This window comes from Lolium rigidum, chromosome 6 (genome assembly GCF_022539505.1).
Source record: "Lolium rigidum isolate FL_2022 chromosome 6, APGP_CSIRO_Lrig_0.1, whole genome shotgun sequence".
In the NCBI taxonomy this organism is placed as follows: domain Eukaryota; kingdom Viridiplantae; phylum Streptophyta; class Magnoliopsida; order Poales; family Poaceae; genus Lolium; species Lolium rigidum.
The window spans coordinates 349,328,267-349,355,941 of record NC_061513.1 but is presented as its reverse complement, the minus strand read 5'-3'; the positions used below and the strand labels follow the sequence as shown (position 1 = coordinate 349,355,941).

At 47.5% G+C, this 27,675-nt stretch overlaps 1 pseudogene; it reads right to left on the bottom strand.

Annotated features, from left to right (window-relative positions):
• Nucleotides 1–413: 413 nt before the first annotated feature.
• On the bottom strand, nt 414–27,675 carry LOC124664943 (annotated as a pseudogene).

Genomic DNA, 27,675 nt, shown 5'->3' with positions numbered 1-27,675 from the left:
GGGTGCTTTGAGAACCGGTTGAGTCGCAACGCAGAGGGCTTCCAGTTAACCAAAAAGGTCAAAATCTTCTGGCCCAATGCTAGCCAAGGGGCGCTCAACCTACCAAACGCGCCTCTAGAGCTGTGAAGCAACTAGATAGGCTGACACAGTGATGACTTGTTTCTTGCACAGATCACAGCCCAGTGCGTGCAGCTTATTACAACCATCCAAGAGAACACAAGGTCTAAACTGCTGGACACTCCAGTTTACATGACAAGAATCAACCACAGAGAACTAGGGTCAAAGTTTAAACTGATGTCACCACGCGCTAGATTGACGAACAATGAAAAAAACGCTTCAGTAACAAGTGTATGAAAACGAATAACATACGAATTTGGCGAACTTGCAGCAAGTAGAGTGAGAAAACAAAGTAATCATTCGTATCTCACTGTAATTTTGAACTCATTGGGATGCCGACTCTCGTTTTCCGCCTTTATCTTCTTGAGGGCAAGCTTCATTGCAGAGTGTTCTCTATTACCATGGAGCTGCACTTCTTTGAGATTTGTTAAGTGCTCGATGCCAACAAATCTGTTGCTGTTGTCACCGATTAGCAGTGAAAGCTTCTCGAGCTTTGTCATGGCTCCTTTATCAAATTGCAGAAGTTTGGGAAATTCATCAGCAAGGGTCACTTGCAGGTTTGTCAGCGCGCTGAAGTTGTGTGCAGTGCGTGCAACGAGCTCTCTGCCCTTGCAGAAATTAAGCTGCAAAATGATGCTCTTCAGGCTGGGAGACTTGCACAGAACGTCGAACAGTTGGTCATCAACAAGGAATGTCCATGAAAGCTCAAATTCTAGCAGATTTGTGAGTGAACCGATCCATGCCGGCATACCATTCATGCCGCCAGCGATCCTGATGTACTGAAGGAGCCGTGGTGGTGAGCGGAGGTGATGCAGAAACTCCAATGTATTGCCAACCCAACCAGTCTGTCCAATGTTGAGCAACCGCAGGGAGTATGTCTTGCTCAGGGAGAGGGCAAGCTGCTGGCGGATCTCCTCGGTGGAGTGAGAGGAGTCGACGTAGACGCACATCACTTGCAGTTGTTGCAGTTCAGCAATCTCTTTGACAACCTCAATATCGTCACTGATACCGAGTTTAACCACCTCACGCAGGGCCTTCATTTTGGACAGGCCCCGCGGCGGCATCCACATACAGTTCCATGTACGCTTGTTGGTGAAAAACAGGCGCTCAAGTTTTTCCAGCCTCTTCACAGTTTGTGGCAGCTCCTTAAGGTTCGTGCCCCTCACATCAATTGTTTGTAAATGCTCCAGCTCGCCAACTTCCGGAGGCATCACACTGATGTCTGTTCCGCACAAGTTCAAGTACCTTAGAAGGTACAATCGGCAGATATCCCCCATATGCCTGTTTTCTAGGCCTTTGCAGCCATTCAGGTCAAGCACCCTTAGCAGCGTTAATTCAGCCAGTCGATCAAGCAGTTTGTGCCCCTGATGATCGAACATGGTCAGTGATCGGACATGTTGCACGTCCATCTCCATCGTCGCATTTCTCAAACCCTTTTTCTTGGATAACAAGCCCACGGTTCTCTCTTCTTCACCATGGATGGAGAGGCGGCGAATCTTATCGTACGTCATCCCTTTGTACTGCCCACCTACCAGGCTAACAAAGTTAGACTCTATGGATTTAGACACCATGACCTCAAGCAACATGTCATGCACTCGGCATGTCTCCCTGTTTCCGTCGTTGCTGATTTCCTCCGGACCACGAACAATCATGCTCCTACTGATAAGTTCGTCATAGTAGGCTTGGGCAACTTCCATCAAGGTCAATCCTCGCTGCTCCGCAACCAATCCCTCGGCAATCCATTTATGCAAGAGTTGGTTCTTGTTCACAATAGAATCCTCCGGGAAAATGCTAAGATACATCATGCAAACCCTGACGTCATAAGGCAGATGGTTGTAACTGAGTGTGATTATCTGCCTCATCCCCTCAAGGCTCATGTGAGATCCAATCGATTTGGAAACTCTTTCCCACATATTTTTTTCCTCCGACGATTTATGATGTGCCAAAAGGCATGCAATGCTAACAATTGCCAATGGCAGCCCACCACATTTTTTCAAAATGTCGCTCATTGACACTTCAAGCTCTTTGGGGCAAACGGCATCCAAGGAGCCAAATGCTTTGCTGAGGAACAACCTCTCAGAGTCTTCTGAATTGAGGGGCTCGATATGATAGATGTAATTACTTATACTGCTGCATGCTTTAGCCACTATATCTATCCGAGTTGTCACAATTATTCTACTTCCACACTCGTTATCCGGCAACTTGTCATGGATTGCATCCCAAGCTTCTATTGTCCATACATCATCGATCACAATTAGGTACCTTGTTTCATGATGTGCATGCTCGAGTTAGTAACAGTTGTACGTGCAGAAATGGGAATTATTCATGCCTTAAAAAATGTAATGTTTCAGAAGATGTCTAATCCATCTTTTCTAGAAAAAACATTAGAGATGCGCTATGACGTCAGGGCTAATGAGGACAAAGAACAAGCCACCTCCCTGGCTGCGGGATCCACTTTCGGTGGTATTCCGGGGACCTTCAATAGTTGCGACAACGGAGGTGTGCATGGAACATATTTTTTCACAAGTATGCAATGGCGGACGACCCCTGGTTCGTGGAACTTGGTACGGCTCAACCTCTCATCGTCGTGTGGTGTGGGCAGTGTTGGTGGTGCCCCCTGAGATTTGCGGTCTACTGTTGGGAGCCGACGGTCGGCGATGTGGAGACCTATCGATCTTCCTAATAAAGAAGGTGGTCCCAATCGTATTTTTATTCTCACCATCACAAAAAGTAATAAATTATTAGAAGTCTTGTGTAGAACTTTTCGGATGTTGGCCTCCTGGTATTTCCTCGACGCATGTGCCTTCCTCCACATGTCACATAAACGTCGGGGACGATTCAACTTCCTTGGTTCCGCTACATAAAGCCCGGCGCTGCCGCCCTTTTGGCATGCGCCACCTCTACGGTAGCCACAAACACTTCAACATGGCTCGTAGCAGGAAGACTGCTCGCCTCTTTTGCGTCTGGCAGCCCCCACCGGCGCAGCGGTGTTGTCTTGAGCAGACATCTCCGGTGGCGGGGGAGGAGCAAGCATCTCTGATGAGAAAGGAGGAGTATTCCCTTCCGGTGACAGACCACCAAGCCGGTTAATCCCCTTCGTACTTCGGCTGGTCCTCCTCCAACGACAAATGCAAAAGGAATTTGAAGGATGGCGAGGATGCGATGATTGCGTGGAGTAGGATGAGTCGCCCCAGCTCGAACGGTAGGAGGTGGCTAAGCAGTATGCAAGGATGAAGAGTATGAGATGCTCGAGAAATAGGAGGTGTTGTTGGCATCCTTCGCGTACAAGCACAAGAAAGACATAGATTGCATGGAGATGGCCGGCGGATGTCGCGGCTACCAACGATGCCAAGGCCTGTAGCGGCAACATTGTCCACCGGAAATGAGGATGTCATCTACATCTCCTCGACAAGAATTAGGAACTATATTAGTAGTCAAATATCTTAGATATTGTTTTGTTTTCTTTAATTTGTAAAGTTATATATTTCAGGTGGTGGTTTTGGATCATGCGTACCACCGCCTAACCGCCGCCGGGGGCGAAGGCCGCCACCGCTCCACCCACTCCACCACGGCTACCGATGAAGGGCTTCAGGCCCTGGCCAAGCAGCCGTGCCTCCCGGCTTCCTCCACTGGCACCACATCACCTCCCATGGATCGCCGCCACGGCCCTCGTCTTTGACGGAAGGGGCGCCGCCACCGCCACTGGGCCCGGCGGTAGCGGTGGCCTGCGGGCCGGTGGCCTGAGGGGCGGCTGCGCGGGAGGGAGGAGATCCTCCACCGCCGCCCGAGAGGGGGGCGGGAGAGGAGGTAGGGTTAGCTCGGGGGAGAGGAGGTCCGGGGGAAGCCTGTAAACTCCATATATATGGAGAAACAATATCTTTATTTGATATTAACCGGCTTTTTCCTACAAGTAGACCATAAGGCACCAACAGTGAAACACACTTTTTATAATACATCACATGCAACTTTCGTTTGCCATATCGTTTGGAATGCACCAAACCACAGATGATTTTAGGTAACTGCCACAAACTATGGTTTTCTTAAAAAACATTTGAGAATATTTTGGTCGTGAAATCTTCCCGTATTTGTATCCCTTTTGTTCAAAATGCAATCTCAAAATTTTCACATTGTTTATGTCCTTGCATATAAAATATGTGGCTCACTCTTCCTGTCAGAGACTTCCCCACACATGCACCATACCTCCCTCTGAATCCACTCTGGATTACATCGACATTGCGCCTTTTTATGTGGAGGAGGAGCATTACTTACAACACGGTGGTAGAGGAAGCGGCATCGACCTCATGGAGCCTGATTCGGAGGAGGGGCACACTCCAGAGGAGGAAGAGCTATATGGGATGCAGACGGAGAACCTGCCAGGACAATATAGCGGTAGAGGAGTCCATCGTGTTGGCTCGGTGTGAGGAAGCAACAATGCATCACGTGGTGGAGGACTCCATCGAGACTCTCTGGAAGGACTGGCTACATGCATGGCTGCACGCCAAGAAGAAAGGTAAGAAAGCAGGCCGCACAATGGGTGTTCCATATTTTTTCCACCAACGAGATTGCTGAGATTTGGATGGCTGTGGTGACAAGGCAGTGAGTTGTATAGGAAGCTCGAGAAAAGGGCGGGTCTACGGGCTCTAGCGGCCATTTCACCAACGATACCAAGGCCTTGTATTCCGCAGAGGATGTAGTCGTCGATGATGCACAAGCATCAGATGCCAGCAAGTGCGTCGACAGCGAAGACAATGTCATCAATGTATCCTCTTTTGTTTAGGTCGCACTCGGCATCATTGGACGACACAAAACGTAGTTTCCTGCAAAATTATTTTAGCCGGCGGATGAGCAATGCTGGCGACATTCAAGGCTACCACATATAATTTCGTCATGCTAGATCCAATTCCAACGGGCCCCTAGACTGCGAACGACCATATGATAGGTATCGTGGGGTTGTCTTGCATAGAACTAGCTAACACCCATGAAAATGTTCGACAATGTCCTCCGCGTCCTTGTTAGCAGTCAACCAGAAGAAACCATGTCAGAAAGATTTGGATACGAGGGACTTAGGAGCAGCACGATGTCTGTAATCACCTAGGTATTTCTCTTTAAGTATCTCAATGCCATCTTGTTGCAAACACACTTATGGAAAATTTCGGATGTGCTCCGCTTGTAGAGCTATCCATTGATTATTGTGTAGGACTTTGTGTTGGAGATATGCCCAAGAGGCAATAATAAAGTGGTTATCATTATATCTTTATGTTTATGATAAATGTTTGCATTCCATGCTATAATTGTATTAACCGGAAACATTAATACTTGTGTGTTATGTAAACATAAAAGAGTCCCTAATAAGCCTCTTGTTAAACTAGCTTCTTGATTAGTAGATGATCATGGTTTCCTGATCATGAACATTGAATGTTGTTAATAACAAGCTTATGTCATTAGGAGAATGATATAATGGATACACACACATAATAAGCGTAGCATAAGATCAAGTCATTAAGTTCATCTTGCTATAAGCTTTCGATGCATAGTAACCTAATCCTTCGACCATGAGATCATATAAATCACTTACACCGGATGGGTACTTTGATTACATCAAACGCCACTTCGTAAATGGGTGGTTATATATATGGGATTAAGTATTCGGAAAGTATGACTTGAGGCATATGGATCAAGAGTGGGATTTGTCCATCCTGATGACAGATAGATATGCTCTGGGCCCTCTAGATGGAATGTCATTCAATTAGCTTGCAAGCATGTGACTAGGTCACAAGGGATGACATACCATGGTACGAGTAAAGATTACTTGTCGGTAACGAGGTTGAACTAGGTATAAGAGATACCGATGATCGAACGTCGGATAAGTAAAGTATCGCGCGACAAAGGGATTCGGTATCGTATGTTAACGGTTCATTCGATCACTAAGTTATCGTTGAATATGTGGGAGCCATTATGGATCTCCAGGTCTCGCTATTGGTTATTGATCGGAGAGGAGTCTCAATCATGTCCGCGTGGTTCACGAACGGTAGGGTGACACACTTAAGGTTCGATGTCGTACATTAGATATGGAATATGAGATGGAGACCGAATGTTTTTTGGAGTCTTGGATGGGATCCAGTACATCACGAGGAGGTCCAGAATGGTCCGGAGAATAAGATTCATAAAAGGAAAGTTATTTTTTGGGGTTCAAAAAAGTTTTGGAATTTTCCGGTGGAAGACTGGGAAACTTCTAGAAGGTTCCGGAGGGGCCACCTATGGGCCCACGACCCCAGGAGGGGCCACTTAATCCAAGGGGGTGCAGCCTACCCTAATGGGCCAGGCGCACCACAGCCTCAAGGCCTAGGCCGGCCAACCCCCTAGGGTTTTGGGGAAACCCTAAAGGGGGAAAGACTTGAGGGTAAGTTTCCCCCTCCCTCTTGGTGCCCCGGCCATAGGGCTTGGAGGAGGCGCCAAGGAAACCCTTGCCAGCCTTCCCCCTATATAAAGAGGGGAGAGGGCAGGGGGCGCAGCCCACCCCTTCCCTCCAACCCTAGCCGCCATCTCTCCTCTTCCTCATATTCTCGCACCAGCTTAGCGAAGCCCTGCATGATCTTCACCTCCACCACCACCACCACGCCGTTGTGCTGCTGGGATTCCGAGGGTATCTACCACCTCTGCTGACCACTGGAACAGGGAGAGGAGGGACTTCATCAACACCATATGTGTGACCGAGTACGGAAGTGTTGCCGGATTGCAGCACCGGAACGATCGTTACATCAACCACGAGATCCGATCTCATTAAGGCTTTGGATATTTGAGGGTTAGTCTCTCTTCTTTCTCGTTGCACTGATCTTATAGATTAGATGTTGGCTTTTACATAGATTGGATCTTGGATTTATTCGTCTTTGCGGTAGAAATTTATTGTTTTCCATGCAAAGGACCCATAAGTGGTATCACAGCTGTGTCTATGCATAGATCTGTTGCACGAGTAGAACACAATGGTTTTGTGGATGTTGGTGCTTTTGTTGTCGCTTGCTTTTTGTGTACTTTGCATCTTGCGGGGTGGTGGGATGAAGCGGCCCGGGCTAACCTTACATGACCTCGTTCATGATACTTGCTCCACGCTTGACATGCAACTTGTATTGCATAAGTGACTTTACGGGTGTTAGTTTCTCCCATCATAGTTGAGATCCAATTTAAAATCTACACTTGACAACACTTGTATCAGCGTTGTGGTTCTTGTTCAAAGGTAGATCGGATCTTACTCGAAAGCCCCAAACCACGTAAAAACATGCAAACACTTTTTAGAGGCGTCTAACTTGGTTTTGCAGGGGCATGTGATGTGATATGGCTATGTGATTGTGACTATATTTGATGTATGAGATAATCATTATTGTATAATTACAACCGGTAGGAGCCTAATGGTTGTCTTTAAATTTGTTAAGACATGTGTGTCTATTCATCATGTAATAGCTTTATTTCAAGTAGTTGTTATAGTTGCTATTAGTGATGGACAACCATGAAGCGGCGCCTCTGACCTTGACGTCATGTTGGTGATGATGGAGATCATGTCCGTGCTTTGGAGATGGAGATCAAAAGCACAAGAAGAAAGGCCATATCATATCACATATTATGAATTGCATGTGATGTTAATCCTTTATGCATCTTATTTTGTTTAGATCGCGATGGTAGCATTATAAGATGATCCCTCTCACTAAATATCATGATAATAAAGTGTTCGTCCTTAGTATGCACCGTTGCTAAGACTCGTCGTTTCGAAGCATCACGTGATGATCGGGTGTTATAGATTCTACGTGTGCATACAACGGGTGCAAGCCAGATTTGCACATGTGAATACTATGGTTAACCTTGACGAGCCTAGCATGTACAGACATGGTCTCGGAACACGGGATACCGAAAGGTAGAGCATGAGTCATATGAATTATATGATGAACATGTTGAACGTTCGCCTTTGAAGCTATATCTTCTCTCGTGAAGATCGGAGGTGTAGTGTATTTGGTTCGTGTAATCACTAAGGCAACGTGAGGGATGTTTTGAGTGGGAGTTCACCTAGTTAATTTAATAATTAAAATGAACTCAATTTATCATAAACTTAGTCTAAACTCTTTGCAAATATGTTGTAGATATGGCGCCCCCACCATCAATTTTATCAGTTCCTAGAGAAAGAAAAGCTTAAGAATAATGGAAGCAACTTTACGGACTGGATACGTCATGTGAGGATTATCCTCACTGCTGGACAACGGCTCTATGTGTCGATGCACCGCTACGTGCCCCACCTGCAGCAACTGCTCCCGATGATGTAAAAAATGTTTACCTCACTCGAAAGACTCAATACTCCACAGTTCAGTGTGCCCTTCTGTACGGCCTAGAGGCAAAGCTTCAAAAGCGTTTTGAAAACCACGACCCTTGTGAGATAGTCCGTAAGATCAAAACAATATTTGAAACTCATGCGACCGTGGAAAGCTATGAAGCCTCAGAACAGTTCTTTGGTTGTAAGATGGAAGAGGGTAGCTCCATTAGCGAGCATGTGCTCAAGATGTCTGAGCACGCGAATAAGCTCAATGACTTGGGAATTGTGATTCCTAACCAGTTGGGTATTCATCGTGTCCTCCAATCACTGCCACCTAGTTATAAGAACTTTGTGATGAACTAAAACATGCAGAACATGAATAAAGAGTTGTCTGAACTCTTCTCCATGCTAAAAAGTACTGAAGTGGAGACAAATAAAGAGCACCAAGTGTTGATGTTCAACAAGACCACCAGTTTCAAGAAGCAGGGCAAACCTAAGGAAAAGGGCAACTTCAAGAAGGGCGGCAAGAAAGCCGATGCGCCTCCTAAGAAGCCCAAGGCTGGCCCTAAGCCTGATACTATGTGCCATTACTTCAAGGGTGATGCGCACTGGAAGTGCAATTGCCCCAAGAAGGGCGTCCAAGTCAAGAAAAAGGTATATTTGATATACATGTTATTGATGTCTATCTTACTAGTAATCGTAGTAGTGCATGGGTATTTGATACTGGTCGGTTGCTCACATTTGTAACTCGAAATAGGAGCTGTAGAATAAACGGAGACTAGCGAGGGACGAGGTGACGATGCACGTTGGAAATGGATCCAAGGTCGATGTGATCGCCGTCGGCACGCTCCCTCTACATCTACCTTCAGGATTAATTTTAAATCTAAATAATTGTTATTTGGTGCCTGCGTTAAGCATGAACATTATATCTGGATCTTGTTTATTGCAAGACGGTTATTCATTTAAGTCAAAGAATAATGGTTGTTCTATTTATATGAATAATATCTTTTATGGTCATGCACCTGAGATGAATGGTTTATTCTTATTAAATCTCGATAGTAGTGATACACATGTTCATAACATTGATGCTAAACGAATTAAACTGAATGAAAATTCTACATATATGTGGCATTGTCATCTTGGTCACATTGGAGTGAAACGCATAAAGAAACTCCATTCTGATGGAATTCTTGAATCACTTGATTTTGAATCACTTGATAGATGCGAAGCATGTCTGGTGGAAAAAATGACTAAGACTCCATTCTCTGGTATAATGGAGCGAGCTAAAGACTTATTGGAAATAATACATACTGATGTGTGCGGTCCAATGAGTGTAGCATCACGCAGTGGTTATCGTTATGTTCTAACCTTCACGGATGATCTGAATAGATATGGGTATATTTACTTTATAAAATAGAAATTCAAAACTTTCGAGAAGTTTAAGGAATTCCAAAGTGAAGTACAAAATCAGCGTAACAAGAAGATTAATTTTCTGCGTTCTGATCGCGGAGGCGAATATCTGAGTTATGAGTTTGGCATGCATTTAAAGAAATGCGGAATACTCACAGTTGACACCGCCGGGAACACCACAGCGGAATGGTGTGTCTGAACATCCTAATTGAACTCTATTAGATACCGATTTAGTGTTATCGTTTTGGGGTTATGCATTAGAGACAGCCGCATTCACTTTAAATAGGGCACCATCTAAATCCATTGAAACGACATCGTCTGAATTGTGGTTTGGTATGAAACCTAAGTTGTCATTCCTTAAAGTTTGGGGCTGCGAAGCTTATGTAAAGAAGTTACAACCTGACAAGCTTGAACCCAAAGCGGAGAAATGCATCTTCATAGGATACCCTAAAGAAACAATTGGGAATACCTTCTATCATAGATCCGAGGGCAAAGTTTTTGTTGCTAAGAACGGAACCTTTCTTGAGAAGGACTTTCTCTCGAAAAAGTGACTGGAAGGAAAGTAGAAATCGACGAGGTTACTGAACCTTCTCTCGAACTTGAGAGTGGCGCAGCACTGGAAGATGTTCTTGTGCCGCCAGCACCGATAAGAGAGGAAGCAAATGATAATGATCATGAAACTTCGAACGAAGTTACTACAGAACCCTGCAGGTCGACGAGGGTCCATACCACTCCTGATTGGTATGACCCCGCCTTCAATTTCATGATTGTGGACAACAATGATGAAGACCCTGCGACGTATGAGGAAGCAATGATGAGTCCAAATTCCAATAAATGGCAAGAGGCCATGAAATCCGAAATGGGATCCATGTATGATAACCAAGTATGGACATTGGTAGACTTACCTGATAGAGGCAAGGCTGTCGAGAATAAATTGATCTTCAAAAGAAAAATAGATGTTGATGGTAATATTACCGTCTATAAAGCTCAACTTGTCGCAAAAGGGTTCCGACAAATTCAAGGAGTTGACTACGATGAGACTTTCTCACCTGTAGCGAAGCTAAAGTCTATGAGGATATTGTTAGCATCGCTGCATTTTTCGATTATGAAATTTGGCAGATGGATGTCAAAACGGCGTTCCTTAATGGTGATATTGAGGAAGAGTTGTATATGGTACAACACAAAGGTTTTGTCGATCCTAAAAATGCTGACAAGGTATGCAAACTTCAGTGTTCCATTTATGGACTGAAGCAAGCATCCTGGAGTTGGAACCGACGCTCTGATAAGATGATCAAAGACTTCGGATTTATACAAACTTTTGGAGAAGCTTGTATTTACAAGAAAGTGAGTGGGAGCTCTGTAGCATTCCTGATATTATACGTATATGACATATTATTGATTGGGAATGATATAGAACTTCTAAGTAGTGTCAAAGGTTATTTGAATAAATGTTTTTCAATGAAGGACCTTGGAGAAGCAGCATACATTTTAGGCATCAAGATTTATAGATATAGATCAAGACGTCTAACGGGGCTTTCACACAGTACATACCTGGATAAGATTCTAAAGAAGTTTAGAATGGATGAAAGCAAGAAAGGGTTCTTGCCCATGTTACCAGGTAAGATTTTGAGTAAAACTCATAGTCTGGCTACGACAGAAGAAAGAGAAAGGATGAACAAGATCCTCTATGCCTCGGCTGTAGGCTCTATCATGTATGACATGCTATGTACGAGACCGGATATCGCACATGCTGTTAGTTTGACCAGCAAATATCAAAGTGATCCTGGAATGGAACACTAGACATCGGTCAAGAATATCCTAAAGTACTTAAAAAGGACTAAGGATATGTTTCTTTGTTACGGAGGTGACCAAGAGCTCGATGTAACCAGTTACACCGATGCTAGTTGGAACACTGATCCAGATGGCTCTAAGTCTCAATCTGTGTACATGTTTATTTTGAATGGTGCAGCAGTGAGCTGGATGAGTGCCAAGCAAAGCATGGTGGAAAAATCTTCAACTGAATCTGAATACATAGTTGCTTTGGAGGCTTCATCGTAAGCGATATGGATGAAGAGGTTCATTACTGAGCTTGGTGTGGTTCCTAGTGCGTTGGACCCAATGACCATCTTTTGTGACAACATGGGTTCCATAGCCAATGCATAGGAGCCAAGGTCACACAAGAAGCTGAAACATATCAAGCTACGTTTTCATGTGATTCACGAGTATGTCGAAGATGGTGACATAAATATTTGCAAAGTACACACTGATCTGAATGTGGCGGATCAATTGGGTGTTAGGTACCTTACCATGTAAACTAGATTATTGACTCTAGTGCAAGTGGGAGACTGTTGGAGATATGCCCAAGAGGCAATAATAAAGTGTTTATTATATCTTTGTGTTTATGATAAATGTTTGCATCCCATGCTATAATTGTATTAACCGGAAAGATTAATACTTGTGCGTTATGTAAACATAAAAGAGTCCCTAGTAAGCCTCTTGTTAAACTAGCTTGTTGATTAATAGATGATCAAGGTTTCCTGATCATGAACATTGGATGTTGTTAATAATAAGGTTATGTCATTAGAAGAATGATATAACGGACACACCCCATAATAAGTGTCGCATAACATCAAGTCATTAAGTTTGTCTTGCTATAAGCTTTCGATGCATAGTAACCTAATCCTTCGACCATGAGATCATGTAAATCACTTACACCGGATGGGTACTTTGATGACATCAAACGCCACTTTGTAAATGGGTGGTTATAAACATGGGATTAAGTATTCAGAAAGTATGAGCTGAGGCATATGGATCACGAGTGGGATTTTTGTCCATCCTGATGACGGATAGATATGCTCTAGGCCCACTCGGTGGAATGTCATTCAATTAGCTTGCAAGCATGTGACTAGGTCACAAGGGATGACATACCACAGTACGAGTAAAGAGTACTTGTCGGTAATGAGGTTGAACTAAGTATAAGAGATACCAATGATCGAACCTCAGATAAGTAAAGTATCACGCGACAAAGGGATTTGGTATCGTATGTTAATGGTTCATTTGATCACTAAGTTATCGTTGAATACGTGGGAGACATTATGGATCTACAGGTCCCGCTATTGGTTATTGATCGGAGAGGAGTCTCGATCATGTCTGCGTAGTTCACGAACCGTAGGGTGACACACTTAAGGTTCGATGTCGTACAGTAGATATGAAATATGAGATGGAGACCGAATGTTTTTTCGAGTCTCGAATGGGATCCAGGACATCACGAGGAGGTCCGAAATGGTCCGTATAATAAGATTCATATAAGGAAAGTTATTTTATGGGGTTCAGAAAATTTCAGGAATGTTTCCGTGGAAGACTAGGAAACTTCTAGAAGGTTCTAGAGGGGCCACCTATGGGCCCACAACCCCGGGAGGGGCCACATGAGCCGAGGGGTGCATCCCAGCCCTAATGGGCTAGGCGCACCACAACCTCAATGCACAGGCTGGCCAACCCCCCGGGTTTTGGGGAAACCCTAAAGGGGGAAAGACTTGGGGGGTAAGCCCCCTCCTTCTTGGTGCGCTAGCCCTAGGGCCTGGAGGAGGGGCCAAGGAAACCCTGGCCGGCCCTCCCCCTATATAAAGATGGGAGTGGGTAGGGGTCACATCCCACCCCTTCCCTCCAACACTAGCCGCCACCTCTCCTCCTCCTCCTCATATTCTTGCACCGGCTTGGCGAAGCCCTGCAGGATCTTCTCCTCCACCACCACCACCACGCCGGCGTGCTTCTGGGACTCCGAGGGGATCTACCACCTCTGCTACCCGCTGGAATGGGGAGAGGAAGGACTTCATCGACACCGTATGTGTGACCGAGTACGGAAGTGCTGCCGGATTGCAGCACCGGAACGTTCGTCTACATCAACCACGAGATCTGATCTCGTTAAGGCTTTGGATCTTCGAGGGTTAGTCTCTCTTCTTTCTCGTTGCTCTGATCTTATAGATTAGATCTTGGCTTTTCCATAGATTGGATCTTTGATTTATTCGCCTTTGCGGTAGAATTTTTTTGTCTTCCATGCAAAGGACCCATCACTTTGCCCTTAGGATAATCTGCCTCCATAGAACTTCATCTTTTGGCAATTGTTGATCAATTAGGTAATCCATGTATGGATTTGTCCATGCCGGAACCACGATCATAATCTCTTTGGTCGGAGGACTTGCGGGTTTTGGATTTTCTGGATCTACGCCCTGGACCGATGGTACCCGAAGATGCTCAAGGAAGATTCCGGGCGAAATTGGTTTCCAGCCGGATCCAAGCTTGGATAGCATGTCCATTGTTTTGTTATCATCTCTTCTGGCGGACATGACTTTGTACCTGAGTAAACACTTGGCCATCTCGTCAACCTCCTCTCTATATGCTGCCATGACGAAATTCCTGGCGTTCCAGGTTCTGGCCACTTTTTATGCTACTAGGTCGGAATCTCCGCAACATATGATGTGCTTGACTCCAATGTCCTTTGGGATACGCAATCTGTGTAGAAGGGCTTTGTACTCCATCATGTTTTTTGTAGCATGGAAGTGGCTCTGGAGAACGTATGTCAGTTCCTCTCCGGCTGGTGACTTCAGGGTAACACCAGCCCCCGAGCCTTGATGTTGCTTGGATCCGTCAAAGTGCATGACTCAGGCTTCTGGTTCCGGCACCGCCGTGTCGGAAGGTGCTTCAATCCAATGTGCGATGAAATCTGCTAGAACTTGTGACTTGATGGCATCCCTTGGTTTGTAGTTTATCTCGAAAACAGCTAATTCAATGCCCCACTTCGCCTCTCTTCTGATTGCGTCAGAATTGTTGATGATGGTATTCAGCAAAGCTTTTCTCATGACTGTGAGTGGATGCTCTTGGAAGTACTGCCTCAGTTTCCGACTAGCTAGGAAAACTCCATAGGCTAGTTTCTGTAAGAGAGGGTAATGTTGTCTGGATTTCGTCAAGACCTCACTGACGTAGTAGACTAGTCGCTGGACTCCATACTCATGCTCTTCTTCCTTCCTTTCCACCATGATGACCACGCCGATGACCCTATTTGAGGCTGCCAAGTACAGGAACATTGGTTCCGATGGACCAGGAGCCACCAAAACGGGTGCGGAGGAGAGCGTATTCTTCAACTCCTTGAGTGTTGTATCAACTGCATCATCCCAAACAAATTTGTCTGCTTTCTTTAGTAACTTTTACAATGGTAGTGCCTTCTCGCCAAGTCGACTAACAATGGCTAACTGCCACGGCGCAGTTGATGAGTCGTTGTATGTCCTTCTGGCAAGTTGGTATTGAGATGTTGAGGATAGCCTAGATTTTTTCCGGGTTCACTTCCATGCCACAACGTGAAACGATGAAGCCAAAGTGTTTTTCGACATGCACGCCAAAGATGCACTTGGTCGAATTTAGCATCATCTTCTACTTTCAAAGATTATCAAAGATTTCCTGGAGATCGCTAATGAGATCGTTCCCTTTGCGGGACATCACCGCAATGTCATCGACGTAGGCATGCATGTTATGACCAATCTAGTCGTGGAGGCAACGCTACATCATACGCTGGTAGGTAGCACCTGCGTTTTTTAAAACCAAAAGGCATGGTAATGTAGCAATGTGTACCGATTGGTCGGACTCTCGCATCCAGATCTATTGGTACCCAGAATATGCATCAAGAAAACAAAGGAGTTCCGACCCTATCGTCAAGTCAATGACTTGGTCAATGCAAGGTAGGGGAACGGATCCTTCAGACAGTGTTTGGTCAAGCTAGAATAATCAATGCACGTTCTTAATATTTCAGTGTTTTTCTGGGTACAAGGACTGGATTCACGACTTAGTTAGTATGGATAACTCTCTCTAAAAAAATTGCTTCTAAAAGCTTAGCTAATTCCTTTCATAGGGCACGATGTTTCTTATCTCCAAAGCGTCTCAAAGATTGCTTCACTGGCTTGGCGCCAAGGTTGATGTTGAGTGAGTGCTCGGCGAGTTCCCTAGGTACTCCAGACATGTCAGATGACTACCATGTGAAGATGTCTCTATTCATGCGGAGGAACTCGACGAGCGCGTCTTCCTATTTCGGGACCATGGCTGCTCCAATGCTGGTGGTATTGGAGGAATCTCCATCAACAAGGTTCACCTTCTTGGTTTCTTCTGCAACTTTGAACGAGGGATTATGGTCGGAAATCTACTTCTTGAGGGTGGGCATCTTAGCCGGATCAACCTAGCGCCTCATGTTGCTTAGCTCTTGGGCGTTGAGGATAGATTCTGCAAACGTGGCTTCTCCTTCCTCGCACTCGTGAGCCTTCCTGTAGTTGCCTTGAATGGCAATGGTGTCATTCGGTCCATGCATCTTGAGCTTGTTGTACATGTAGCATGCCTTTGCATGGAACTTGTGGTAGGCTGGCCTGCCGAAGATCACGTGATAGGAACACTTGAAGGGCACAACTTCAAATGTGATCCTTTCTTCGCGGTAACTGTTTACATCGTCGAAGGCCACACTAAGTGTTATGCTACCCAATCAGTTTGCTTTCATACCCGGAACCACCCTATGGAACTCGATGTTGCTATGCTTCTGCTGAGTTTTCGACAGGTTCATCTTCTTCAAAGTTTATAGGTACATGATGTTGAAGTTGGCTCCGCCATCCATGAGGTACTTGGAGAAATCATAACCATCGATCTCAGGGTTGGCTACTAGGGCATAGTGCTCCTTAGGGATGAGCTCCGGGTGTTCTTACGTGTCCAGGTAATTGGTTTTCCCGACCAATTCACGTATTGAGGTACTTGTGGCAGTGTGACATTTAAAGTCTACACGGTGGATTTCTTAGCCTTTATGGTGGGCCTTCCAATGAAAGCGTGATAACAAGGTGCGCTTTTCTGGTTGTATGGATTTTTGGAATTAGTTTTGGAATCTCCCTTGGGTTCCTTCGAAGCCTCATCCTCATCAATGTCACTTGTTTCCTTAGACTCTTCCTTATGTTTTCCCCATTTTCCATGTGAATGGTTTTTCTGGGCGCACTTGTAGCCAGCTTCCAGATCCCCTTGAGGTCATTGACGAACTTGCAGTTGCGGTTGGTGTGTGTGGACTTTTCATTGGCGTCAATGTAAGCCAAGCAGGGCATATCCTTGTACTCTTCATAAGTTTTGGGAGGACGGGATCCGACGGTCGTGACCTCGTCACTGTGCTGCTAGCCCCTGCTGCCTCCGCCTCCACCACCGCGGCATCGATCTCCCCCTTGGCTCCCTTGCTGGAACACCATGGCCACCATGTCGGGTCCTTCTTACAGTTGATCGACACGCGGATTTTTCTGCTTGTTGTTGTTGCCCTTCTTTGGCTTGTTTGGGACTATTGTAGCTTGGAGGGAACCACGAGCTTCGTCATCTGCTGATGCAAAAGCACTGGCAGTTGCGATCATACCATTAAGGCTGAGGGTTCGAGAGTAATGCTCACGTGTCAACGTGTGGCATAGAAGTGTTCCTCTACTGAGTCCGCCAATGATGGCTAGAATTGTTGTTTCATTACCTATGCTAGAGCCGGAGTTCTTCATCTCAAACCGGCGGGATAGGAAGTCCCTGCAGGATTCCCCTTTCTTATGTTGGCACTTCTGCAGGTCATAGGAGGTGAAAGGTAACTTGTAGGTTCCTTCTATGTACTGATTGAATGTCTCCTAGAAGTCAAACCAATTTGCTCTCCGGGAGTTCCTCTGACCATTAGCGCACCGGCCCTGTAAGGTATAGCCATAGCATCTGACAAGCAAGGTTGGGAGTTGCTCCAGCGAAGGTAACTGCGCCGTAGAAATCCTCTAACTAAGTGTTGGATTTCTCCCCGCCATCGTAAACTTTCAGGCTGCTGGGGAGCCGAAAGTTGAATCCCCTAGGGGTGTTTTGCTTCTCGGATCCGGATTCCGAAGAATCGTGGGCCAACATAATCTTATATGTAGGTGTTCAAGCGCTCACGAGTGTCGTACCGACCGTTTCCATCATCGAGGGGTGGCGTGCGTCGGTGTCCTTTGCTTCCACCACCTCCTCCTCCTTTGTTTCTTGGCGGTGTCAGGGAGGTGTGGGGGTTGCGTGCTTCCGTCGCTTCCTCCACCCTTGTGGCTAGGGGGTGTTGGAGAATGACTGGCGGTCTCTTGCCTCCGCCGCCTCTAGCTCCTCTAGAGGGTGATGATGAGCGGCGTGGGGGTCTCCTCTTGGAGTTTCCGCACTAGGAATCTCTGTCATCTTGCTTGCTTCCTTCCTTGCGGTTGTCCCTGCGACCATCATCACCTTGCTAATTGTTTCCGCCAGCATTGTGTTGGCTTCTTGCGATGTGCTCGCCATGACCATTGTATCTATCACCCCTTGGTTCCATGTTGCCACGGATGTTGATTCCTCCCGACCCATGGGGGATGGGGGTTTCCGTCTTGGCCAAGGTGCCTGGGAAGTGGTATAGTGGTGCCATGTGGTGGCGGAGAGGGTTGCGATACTTGTCAGCACCTTTGTACATGGGGTCCTTTCCTTTGTCCTTTGTGCTCGAGTATACTACAATAGGGTCCTTGCAATTCCTTGCTTCTCTCCTCCGTCGCTCTGTGGATCCGGTTCGGGACTGATTGTCTCTTGGATCCGGCTTGTGTGCATTAGACATGCAAGCGTAGGGGTCGAAACCTAGCCTCTTGGAGGTATCTGCTTTTGACTATTGTTCTAATGCTTTTTCCATGATATACATGGCCTCATCAATTGCCTCCAGATCTTCGTACTCTTCCAGGAGGTTTTTTGCAAGTGCCAGATTATCCTTCGGTGTTGCCATCACTTCGTGCCCATTATGGTCTAGATACCATTGACGATTGTTCTTGGGCTTAGGTTGGGTGGTGCCAAAGCCGAGGTGATGAGTGGTGACATTGTCACTACGCCTCTTCTTCTTTAGCTCCTGCACTTTCTTGTATTTTGTGATGATTTTTTTCTAGAGTTCGCTAGCTTTGTTGTAAGCTAGCTGGGCTTTTTGCTGCAAGTCCAAGGTTACCTAAGAGGTTTTCTCAATGTTCTTGGCCTTCGTGAGGAGTTCCTCACATTTCATCAAGCCTAGTTACCTCCCGTACACGGTCCAACGTGATGTGCATGACCAAGAGCTCTATGTATCTATCATGATCGCTGCGGAATGGTGCAGAGGTGCTTACGGTTCTGGGTGGTAACGTATCGCGCTGCGATGGAAATTGGGTCTGTGGTGGAGCGGTGTTATTCCGACCATCTTTATCCATGACTTCGTCCTCCCGCGCTGCTTCTTGTTCCTGATCTGGGTTGGGCGGCGTGTTGGTGGTTCATTCCCCTGCTAGCTCCGTCATGGTCTCATAGATCTATTGGGCGGACGAATGTTGGTCAACTGCTGTCAGCTCTTCATTCTACACCTTCAGTGCTTCCTCGTATTCCTCCAAATTCATCGGGTGAAACTTCATCGAGTTCGAGGTTAAAAGCGTCCAAGATGGATTCATCGTTCTCTTCTGCTACAACGGGCTAGTCAAATCATGCGTTCCCCTCGGGAGTGGTTCCAGACATAGATCCAACATGGTAGACGAAGTGGCACCTTTGCTTCTCTAACACCTAGGAAGGCTAGGCGGCTGGGTATTCCATCGTCAAGTTCACCTGAGGAGTGGTTTGGTTGGGTCTTGAATTTTCCGATCTAAGGTGGGTCCAACCAAAGGAGAATCATGCCTAGATCTATCTTCCGCAAATGTGTCCTGCTCAACGGTCTGTGCGGGCTTGATTTGGCAAACAGAGCGGCTAGTTTCGCCGATGAAAATGTGAATTCCGCCGAAGGGGATGACAGAATAGTGGACAGAGTTGTCCTTGGCCGAAACCCAACACTCGTAGTTGGGGACGATGGGGATGTTGCCAGCATAGAGGACACGCCCGATGGTGATGGTGTCACCGATGCGTGCTAAGGCGGATCCACTCGGATCTGGCCTCCCGACGCCGCTGGCCCCATAGTGGGCGTCAACTGTCGTTGCGTATTCGATGGTACTCCGGTGAGGGAAGCCTCACTGAGGGGAGTGCGATGGGGAGCTATGGGGCGATGAGTCACCAGGGCGGGGTCTCACGAGTTACCCAGCTTTAGACCTTGCAACAACGACTGATCCTACGTGCTTCTATAATTCACTATAAGGCAACATATGCGCGTTTACTATGAGTTGTTTCTTGCCCCAAGGGCTTCCAGGATCCGGCTTATAAAGGCTACGGATCTAGGGTTACAAGGTAGAGATCCTACCGAATACGACAAAGCCTAAACTACGCAGGATATTTCTTGTTGTGCACATCCCGGATCCAACTGACCTTCACCATGGGCTGGATCTGACAACTTATCTTTGGACCGGATCCTTCCTTCTTAAGTTTCCGGCAACTAGGCCGTCCCGGTCGAGCCATAGACCTCACCACCATCTTTAGGTCACCCATGCTTACCAGAATTAAGAGCATGTCGCGGTATACCTAGTTAGTTAGCATATCCACAACACCATCCTAGCCCTCATTATTGCCTTTTACCTTCCTAGTAATGACGATCAGGATGGGAATGGGCCTACCCGTACCTGGCCCTTCTAGCCTCGAGGCTAATTTACGAGGTCATGGGTACGTCGACCCATTCAGAAAAAGTTAACGGCCTCGTTGACCCAACGTGTATGTTGGGTCGACCCAAATATTAGCCTTCACATGTTTCTCTGTTGTATTTAAACTAGACTATTTTCTAAAGTATATTCACATTAGTACATGTACAAATCATAGCTAGCTTATTAGGGCATCTCCAACGGCGCGACGCAAACGGACGTTGAGCGACCGTTTTCGTCCGTCGTGACCGGAAATGCGTCTGGGGCCTGCTCCAGCAGGGCGACACAAAGTGACCGGGCCGTCCGCGGAGACGCAAACCTGGCCCAAATATGCGCCAGGTTTGCGTCTCCGCGGACGCTCGGCGGTCGCGCGGAGCGTCCTCCGTTTGTTACCCGGTCCGCAAGTCAGGGACAGCGAAATCGACCGCTTCGATTTGCTGCTTTTCCCCTTCTTTGTTGCCCTACTGCGACGCCACCATCCCAACCCCACCCGCCGTCATCCCGCCGCAGCGCCGCAGTAGGCGCTGTAGGCTCCGTTCTCGCCGCGCGGGAGAGCAGGATCGTACTCGGCCTTGGCTCCGCCGCGTACCTGCCGGCTGTTTTCGGGCCAAACGCTCCCGGTTGCGCCGCCCTTCCGCGGCGCCCACGACCTGTTCGGTCAATTGCGTCGGTAGGTTTCTTACTCGTGTTTTTGGCATCATTGTGCGCGGCCATTGATCCGCACTTTGTACCCACGCAGATGGACGTGTGGCAGATGTTGGACAAGTTCCGCGCGGAGGCCGTCGACTCCTCTTCGGATGAGGAGTCCGATCAGTCGACGCAGACATTGGCAACTATTGCGGCCTCCATGATCCACGAGTTCACCTCAAACCCGAGGCCGGAGCACTAGGGCTCTGTGAAGGGGAGCTCCAAAAACCTGCCGCGCAACAGTGGAAGGGCAGGCCCGCCTCCACAAGGACTACTTCCACCTCACCAATCCGGTGTTCCCAAAAAAAACTGTTCTGGCGCCGGTACAGGATGTCAAGGGACCTATTCTTGGTCATTCTACCGGCCGTCAGAAACTACGACCCATACTTCCAATGCAGGCCCGATGCAACAGGTGCGCTAAGCTTCACCTCCTACCAAAAATGCTCTACGGCTATTCGCATGCTCTCATATGGAATGGCTGCGGATATATTCGATGAGTATCTTCGAATGGGTGAGAGCACCTGCTGACATAGGCATCCCAAATGGGCCTGCCGAAGATAGTACCCGGGGTTTACTGAAGGCCCACTACCCGAAGAATAAGAAGGTTCGGAAACCCAAGATATTATTAAGGAAAGCTAGAGTTGTAATAGGAAGCATTATTTGTAATCTTGCGGGATGGGTTAGAAACCCTCCCGGACTCTGTAACTTGTACAATATGAATCCCTCGGCTCCGCCTCCTATATAAGGGGGAGTCGAGGGACAAAGAAAGCATCGAATCATTGTCTCTTAAACCCTAGTTTTCATAATCGTCGAGTACTTTTCGGCTGAAACCTTCGAGATCCACTTGCCCTCTACTTCCAACTAAACCCTAGTCTACAACCCGTAGGCATTGACAAGTTAACACCTTGTCACCTGCCTTGAGGCCATGTACAGGTTTTGCCGAGCCGTGATTACCGGGTTCGGAGAGTATTACTGTAGGGAGCCAACTGTTGAGGATACAAGGCGGCTCCTGTCTATCAACGAGTCTAGAGGGTTCCCAGGAATGATTGGCAGCATAGATTGCATGCACTGGGAGTGGAAAAACTTTCCATTTTGATGGCAGGGTGCGTACATCGGGCATGGGGAGGGAAAAACTGTCATTCTTGAAGCTGTCATATCTCAAGATTTATGGATCTGGCATTCGTTCTTTGGCATGGCCGGTTCCAACAATGACATCAATGTGTTCCACCGATCACCGGTTTTCAACCGGCTCATGCAAGGCAAAACTCCCTGGGTGAGCTATGAGATCAATGGAAATGCATATGACAAGCCATATTATCTTGCTGATGGCATCTACCCTAACTGGGCCATATTGGTGAAGACTGTCTGTAATCCAAACTCCGAGAAGACGAGAAGGTTTGCCAAGATGCAAGAGGTTTGCAGGAAAGATGTGGAGCGCGGATTTGGTGTGCTCCAAGCTCGGTGGGCAATTGTCCGTCACCCGGCAAGAACATGGTCGTTGAAGACCATGCATGAGGTGATGACATGCTGCATGATCATGCACAACATGATCGTTGAGAACGAGTGTCCTGATTGCCGCAATGAGAACCACTGGGAATTCCAAGGTGAGCCGATGGCGCCACTTCCTGGAGCTTCATCTTGGCAGGAGTATCTACATATCAATGTAGAAGTTACTAACGAGAACGTCTCCAAACAACTGCAGACGGATCTGATTGAGAATCAGTGGACATTGGCTGGCCATGAAGATCATGCCTAGAGAAATACTATCTTATTTTCATGTAGAATTTTAAAAATTTAAATGTAATAAGTATGACTTTGTTGAATTTCTTATTTTGTTGTTTCGAAACTTCATAATTGACGCAAATGAAATGCATCGGGCCGCTGGAGCCACCCCTAGGTGCAAACGGACGCACGGACAAAAACGATCTGTCTTGCGTCCGCCGCGCGACGCAAACGGACATTTCGGACGTCCGAAATGCGTCGCGCCGCTGGAGATGCCCTTAGTATAGCAACTGCTATCAGGTAGCTTTACTGTATCTTTGTTTTTATGGGAAATGTACAAAGCATCACGGCAGGGACTCGACTTGCTTGATCTCTGCGTATGTCCCTGCTCTCTCGAATGGTCAGCGCGAAAAGGAGAATAGAGTGCGCGCCGCGCTGCTGGAATCCCCGTCGATCTCGTGGTTGTGCGCTGCACTGCATGTCCCACTGTCGAGCTCCATGCCGCGCGCCGGAGGTCTAGGCTGCGCGCGATTTTGAGGGCGCCCCACGGGGAAGGGAACGCCGGGGAGGGAGGAAAGTCAGAGGAGGAGGGAAGAACGCCGATGAGGAAAGTGAGGGCACCGATGGGAGGGCACAATCGACGCATGGATAAGTGGGGTCAGTGCGTGCCCTTATTTGGATACGGGAAAGAGAAGAAGGGTCGGCGGTAAAAGATGACGACATGTGGTCCATTGATGTCAGTCAGAAAGAGATGAGAAGCCCTGGCCACGTCATATGAATCCCTGTTTGGAAACTGCCCAAATGCAATAACTGGCCGGGAACGCTAAGTTGAGGGTGCTAATTTTCGGGATTGGTAGTTTGGGGTTTGATTCGGACATTCTATTGTATTGAATCATATCCTAAAGTGTGAATCGAGAGAGAGAATCATAGGCTAACATCGCTTCCATGCCCTCACCTTTCTTTCTGACTTGTGTCCTTTGCCGGTGGACAACCCATGGAGATCAACCAAGAGTGAGCAAGCCAAGAACGACTTGTGGCCTAGCAAGGATTAACCGAACCATTTTGAAACACACAAGTTATGAAAAGGGTTGGATAGGGGTTAATGGGGATTTAGGTGAAGGAACGGGATCAACCAAATCCAAGCCTGGAATCCCTGGATTAGTTTCATGTCTGGATTCTTTCCCAACAAAATGAACATACCGTTAGAGCGTACTGAAAGGATTTTAATTTAGTTGGGACAAAATATACCATAAACCGGTTGGATTTTCCGACAACCAAACAAGGCAAGGCCTTAGAGCATCTCTAGTCATGTTTCCTAAAGCATACTGAAAGCCGACAACCAAATCCAAGCCTGGAATCCCTGAATTAGTTTCACGTTTAGATTCTTTCCCAACAAAACGAACATACCATTAGAGCGTACTGAAAGGATTTTAATTTAGATGCGACAAAATAAACCTCAATACACCTTAAACCGGTTGGATTTGCCGACAACCAAACAAGGCCTTAGAGCATCTATAGTCGCGTTCCCCAAAGCGGCCCCAATAGTTTTTGTGGTGCGCCAAACGTTTTATCGGCTCCAGTCGCGCGGCCCAAAGGTCCTTTCCGCCCGGCGCGACCCAATACACTGTCTGGCTTCGGCGGGCCGGACAGAGCGTGAAACGAGGCGGGGAGTGGCGGGCTCGATACATCATTGACACACGAACGACGCCCAATTGTCGCCTACCTCGCGACGGAAGTTATTGGTGCGCAGCGAAGGTGCAGTTTCCAGAAAGGCGCGGCGACATATCTTATCGTGCCTAGCTCTCCATGCCGACGTTAATGCGCGTCACCGCTCCCTCGCGTCCCTCCGGCGTATAGAAAGGGGCGCTCGCGCATCACCCTCACACAAACCCTAGCGCCTCTCTCCCCAACCCTAGCCACCACCATCTTAGGATTCGAGGGCCAATCCATGGCTGGTAGAGGTCGAGGCCGAGGTCGTGGCCGTGGCCGCGGCGGCCGTGCTGGAGCAGCAACGCCTCCACGGTCGTTGTCGCCGTCTTCCGAGGGGGGATGGGAGTTCGAGTTCATCGTCGTCCTCAATGGCGACCCACTCGGCATCCAGAGGCTACCGGACAAGCTCGCCGAGTTCATCGCCGGCAAGGAGCCGGCCGCGTTGTCGCTGTGGGAGGCTAGTTGTGGCTTTTTTCGGTGGCCGGTGGAACTGCTCTTCGACGGGCGCAACAAGATGTGCCTCCACACCGGCTGGGAGAAGTTCGCGCTCCCACGACCTCCAAGCCGGCTGCGTGCTCAACTTCTGCTACCAAGACGGCGAGGAGATGAGCGTGAAGGTGTTCGACGACACGTCCTGCCACCGGCACTACCACATCGATGACAACGAAGACAATGATTGAACATGGCAAGTTTTCTTTTTTTGCAGCGAAGATGACCGCCGACCAATTGACGATACTAGTGTAGGTTTCTGGATGTTCTTCATGCGCATCGGAGAACAACAACCGGGCACTCTCGCAACCAGCTGGATTTTCCAGTTTGGGTGACTAAGAGTGTCTGAGATTGTTCTTTCTTGGAAGCGAACACACGAAACCCGTGAGACCAACACTAGTTAGGTTTTCTTATTTTGCAATGTTTCAACCATATTCCAAACTACGTATTAGTTTGTGTAATGTTCCTTCTCTCTAATGAAATGAAAATGCAAAAAAAAAGTTATTTTAATGTTTGGGTAACGCGTTTGGGTAACGCGTTTGGGAGGCGTGACTAGAGAGCGACGTGCTCCAAACACGGTACGAAGCGAAGGCATCTAAACGCTCAATCCGGCGCCGTTCATGGTAGCGCATGACGTATCCGGTTTCAAGTTTGATGAACGAATGGGTTTCCGCATATCCGCGCAAACTGATTTGAATAGCACACAATTCGATGGGTCAGCCACTGGAGATGCCTTGAGGCGGTCGATTCGGTCTGTGTGGCACGGATGAGAGGCGAGGCGAGCGTGACCGTCGCACTGAAAAACATGTGGGTTGGGTATTGAACGGGTGTGCGTGTAGAATCAGCAAGCCAATCAAAAGGCTACCTAAACGTTTACAAAGATTGGCACGTGACCCATCTTCGGTCGTGAGGTGGCTCATTCTGGCCCATGTACAATAGTCGGCTGGCACAACGGCCTCACTGGCCTGTTGCTGTGATCAGCCCAACAGTACCTGAGCCAACTGATGTGCCAACTCATGTGCAGGTTGCAATACGTGTTCCAGAAAACCTAGATATAGCAAAATACAGTATGCGAATACACCTGTGGCACACATCGCCACAGGGACGGAGTCAGGAATTAAATACGAGGGGGCTAAATGAACAACATATATTTTTTGCTTGGAGGGAGGCATATGGGTGAATTTAGATCTTTTCTACATATTTTCAACACAATACAAAGAGTTTTCAGAATTTTTTTCCATCATTAGGGGGGGAGGCATGGCCCTGGCCAGCACCCCTGGCTCCGTCCCTGCATCGCGACCAAGAACGAGCGGTGGAGATACCGAGCTATGTTTAGCTTGGCCTCCAAAGAGAGTTTTCGCAAACTTGAACATCTATCAATTAAGTGACCTTAGTTTCATAAAACAAGGGACTGTTAAAAAAAAATTGTCTGGTGCATTTTCATTTTTTTTTCTTATAAGATTTGGCAAATTTATAAAACCTTACTTTGACTAAATATATGAGATAGGTAGTACTACCTCCGTTTCAAAGAATAAGGCGCACGCGTATTCCAAGACGAACTTTGACCATAAAAATTGAGCAACAAAATCTTGATTATATTATATGTGTATAGTATCGTTGGATTCGTATTGAAAAATAATTTTGAATGATACTAATTTCATACAAACAATATTTATCTATTTGAAGTTATTCTTGGTCAAACAAAAAAACTCGTAAAACTTGGGCGCCTTATTCCTTAAAACGGAGATAGTATAGTCGTAAGTACTACGGCCGTAATGTGCAGTGATAATTAGACAAAGTGTGTGTTCATCCGTACCTCTTGTCCTTGAGGCTATTCTTGAGTTTGAGGACCAACTCGTCCACCTTCATCTGGTCGATGTCGCTCTGGGTGAGCGAATCCTCTACTTTGATGCCTTCCTCATTGTCAGCTTTGGGCTTCAGGATCTGCTGAATTACGCGCTTCAGCAGGCCCTCCAGGTCATTCCTCACGTCGAACGTCTGGGAGACAGATACTTGCGCTTGACGTTGGAACTTGGCCTCCAGCTTCCGGCACACCTCCATCGCAAGGGTAGTCTTCCCTAGCCCTCCAAAACCCACTATGGAGAAGACCTTGATACTATGGCCATCCTCCGCCTGCACCTTCTCGGCGAGGACGTTAGCCTGGTCCGTCATGCCGACGAACTGGTCATGGTCGTTGGCAGGGCGCAGCGCATCCGCGGATGACGACCCAGGTGCCGGTGTTGCCAGCGCGGTGGCTAAAGGAGAGCGACGTAGTGCCTCTCGGCTGACGCCATATCGCGCATGGCGCTCGCTGATGGCAACGGCACGGGCGCGGAGCTCCTTGATGTCCGCGGCTAGGCGACGGCGAGGAAAAATCGTGGCAAGCATGCGCTTGGACCAGGCGAGAAGGCCGTCGCTGCGCCGGCACCTGATCCGGAAAATGTAGAGGTGAACGCAGTCCTCGGAATCGTACGCCAGCTCGCGCACCTGTTTCATCCACTCCCGGATGAAGTGGTCCATAGAGCCCTCCTCGGCGTCAGATTGCATGCGGAGGATGGCGTTCATGGTGGCCAGCTCGTCTCTCAGCTCAGCCACCTGGCCGCCGACGCCACGGAGTTGCCGGTACTCCTCGCCCACCAGCTGCCCAATGGTGGACACAAGCTGCGTCGCTCCCTCCAT